Genomic DNA, 3,276 nt, shown 5'->3' with positions numbered 1-3,276 from the left:
GCACATCTCTCATGCACTATGCCCCACACATATCTCATGCACTATGCCCCGCACATCTCTCATGCACTATGCCCCCCACATCTGTTATGCCCCATGAACCATGTATCTCTCATGAACTCCCTCTCTCTCTCTCTCTCTCTCTCACGCACGCACGCACGCATGCGCGTAGCACACACATGCACACACGCACGCACGCACGCACGCACACACGCTCACGCACGCACGCACGCACACACCCACCTCTCATGCCCATGCCAAATGCAGCTCTCATGCACGATGCATCTCTCATGCTCCATGCATCTCATGCCCTATGCCCCAACATCTCTCTTACACCATGTTCTACATATCTCTCATGGACCATGCCCCTGTATAAGCTGCAGTGCAAAATGTACGCACATATCACACCTACCTAATAAAATGCTTGGAGCAAACAGAAATGAGGCAAAGTCCGTATCTGTGGTCCTCTGTCCACACTGTTCCACAGGGTCTTGCAGCTAGCACCTGTGAAAGTTATGAAGATATGCAATTCGTATTTTAATATTCTGGGACTTTGAACCCTTATTTTGTACTGTAAAGGAGAGGATTATAATAGACATGATATTATGTAGTTTGCTATGGAGCAATGGTAGTATGACTCACGTAATGCTTTATATCTGCTGTTGTTTTACGACAGTGCCAAAAAGTTTCCATACTACAACAAAGATTGATAGATCGATCTTTGATTAATCGTACTTTTTCTCACATCAATGAATGGCACTAGTGAGTAGTGACTAGTGTACACTTCATCCACATAAACATGGCATGGCATTCCTCTCTGGCTGGAGTAGGCCGTACCAAAAGGCAGTTAGAATTCGAACAAATGAGCATTTAGCTACACATAGATACCAAAATAGAGGCTGTTGTTGGTGTATTTGTGCTGGGATAGTGTGAAACGAAGCGAACGTTGTACGAATTTTGCGATCACGCTTTCCACTGGCTCTTTATTCTTGTTACTAGCTGTTTGTGCACAGCTAGCGTACGTGCAGTATACTTGTGTGTTGCAAGAACAGAATATTGCACAAGAACATTTGAAAGTTTACAGGAAATTATCGGCAATAATAGGCGAAAGAGAGTAGAGAAACATTAAGCCTTTGGTAGTAAATATACATTTCGTGTTTAGTAGGCCTATTTACAATCATTTTACTATTGAAATGTTCGTCGTTCCAACTCCCAAGTGCCTGTGGCCGTACCTGTAGGTCTGTCAGAGGTACATTTAGTCCAGTACCTCAGCCCCTTACACTGTAGAAAATTCATTTAAAAGTTACGCGTATTGCCTGGCTCTTTTACTTACTAGATATTTTGCATGACGTTCAAGATGTTGCGCTTCAGTGCTGTGCCTTCAGGTGCTGTACAGCAGTAGAAGGCATCCAACGGTCCATATGCAGCAGGCCTGAGTGAATAAGCATTGAACAAAATTAATTAACAAGTGCCGCAGAGCAACAGCGCTCATCTCACGTCTACTGCGGTGACTCTGTGGTGGAGTGGTGGGATTCTAGTAAACCCTGTTAGTCCCAAATGTGTTCACATACGCGCCGAAACAGTGGAAGGTAGCTAACCCCCAACACCATATATATTCTTAATTCGCGACGACCAAAGGCAAGGTTAAAAAAAAATAAATACACAAAATAAAAAAGTTTAAAATTACAATTAAAATTATTTATTATTTTAAGAAATATCCGCGAGGTGGCGCTATATACCCTCCTACTAATTCAATGCGGCCGTTCACTGCTCATCCATCGACTGCATGTTGAATTTGCATTTTGACCGCTATTTTTCTAGCTGTATTGTCGACTATTTTTGTTAGTTCTATTAAAACAAATTTAGCTTCGAAGGAGAGACAAAAGCGTCGTACACGACTACTGCTGAAAGGTATAAATGCTCAACTTGCTGCTTATTTTTTTCGCAGGCACTTCGTATTTTCGAGTTTTTCGTATTTATCTCCTACAATAAATCGCCGGATCTATCTGTCTGTCTGTCTTCTTGAGACCAGTAAGAGGTCACCCAGAGGTATATTCTCAATCAGCATGACGCGACGACCATTTTAAGCCAAAAACAATTTGCACAAAAATGCCAAAATAAGGGCAAAAAAAAAAAAACAGATTTCCCCCCCAAAAATACTAGCGCAGCAGAAAAGTTAACAATAACAGCAATCCTAGCGCTCGACTATACACTGCAGCAGAAAAGTCAAGACGAATCCTAGAACAGCAATCCTGTAGCGCTCAACTATAGTCAGGCTCAAAATCAGGCAATCGCATGAAATGCCGAAACGCAAGCAATAGCACAAAACGCATGAAATAGCAGAAAAGCAGTAACCCCCAAAAAATCCCGGGCATCGCCGGGTAGCCCAGCTAAACGCATGAAATAGCAGAAAAGCAGTAACCCCCAAAAAATCCCGGGCATCGCCGGGTAGCCCAGCTAGTTACACATATACGAGAACCGTCAAAGCGCTGACCAAGCGCTTTAATACTACATACTCACAGATCGGTACCCTGGATCGAACTGCCTTTTCTATCCAAAAACCCGCGATATTTATACAATTCTGGCCGTGTCACGTGATCTACCTAGTACTAGGCCGTACTACGCGTTTAAACATTCCAGGTTAATGAGTTTACGAAACAAGGCTACTGTCCTCTTTTTAACGACAGGGAGAGGGTGTCTTTGTTCTACCCGGAATGTCATACTTGGCAGTACCAGTATCAAAACTGCCTATAACGAAGCGAGTGACCAAAAAGTGCCTGAGGCGTGTCCCTGTGTCGTCCTCTATATCGTAATGACTTTAGCTTCATTACATGCTATAGATAGACTGCTTTAAAAAATAATATGATTTAAGGAGCGTAAACCTTGTTCAACAAACGTTTGCCTTTGCAATTAAACTGTGCAACTGTAGCCTCATATTCACACAGGTATGGGCTCTAATAATAGCAAAAGCAGTTCAGTTCTTGAGGGTCAAAAGGTTATCCAACACTTACTCTTCGCATGTCAGCGGAAAGTACATTTCATGGTCCTTTCATTGTCTTTGTTCTACCCGGAATGTCATACTTGGCAGTACCAGTATCAAAACTGCCTATAACGAAGCGAGTGACCAAAAAGTGCCTGAGGCGTGTCCCTGCGTCGTCCTCTATATCGTAATGACTTTAGCTTCATTACATGCTATAGATAGACTGCTTTAAAAAATAATATGATTAAAGGAGCGAAAACCTTTTTCAACAAACGTTTGCCTTTGCAATTAAACTGTGC

The 3,276-nt window shown here is 42.6% G+C and overlaps 1 protein-coding gene across 2 annotated transcripts in view; it reads right to left on the bottom strand.

Moving 5' to 3' along the window:
- LOC106813474 overlaps positions 1-1,425 on the bottom strand; it is a 12,655-nt gene extending 11,230 nt beyond the window's left edge. The window contains exons 1-2 of one of the 2 annotated variants that reach the window (XM_014817610.1): positions 1,331-1,425; positions 410-501 (exon numbers count right to left, since the gene is read on the bottom strand). The gene's annotated coding sequence lies outside the window, so the exon portion shown is untranslated. Of the gene's footprint in view, positions 1-409; positions 502-1,229; positions 1,299-1,330 lie in introns of those variants that run through there. The other variant, XM_014817611.1, reaches the window with a different exon arrangement.
- Between the last annotated feature and the right edge of the window lie 1,851 nt (positions 1,426-3,276).

This window comes from Priapulus caudatus, unplaced genomic scaffold (assembly GCF_000485595.1).
Source record: "Priapulus caudatus unplaced genomic scaffold, Priapulus_caudatus-5.0.1 Scaffold779, whole genome shotgun sequence".
Classification (NCBI taxonomy): domain Eukaryota; kingdom Metazoa; phylum Priapulida; class Priapulimorpha; order Priapulimorphida; family Priapulidae; genus Priapulus; species Priapulus caudatus.
The sequence above is the reverse complement of the archived record's forward strand: the minus strand, read 5'-3'. Positions and strand labels throughout refer to the sequence as shown.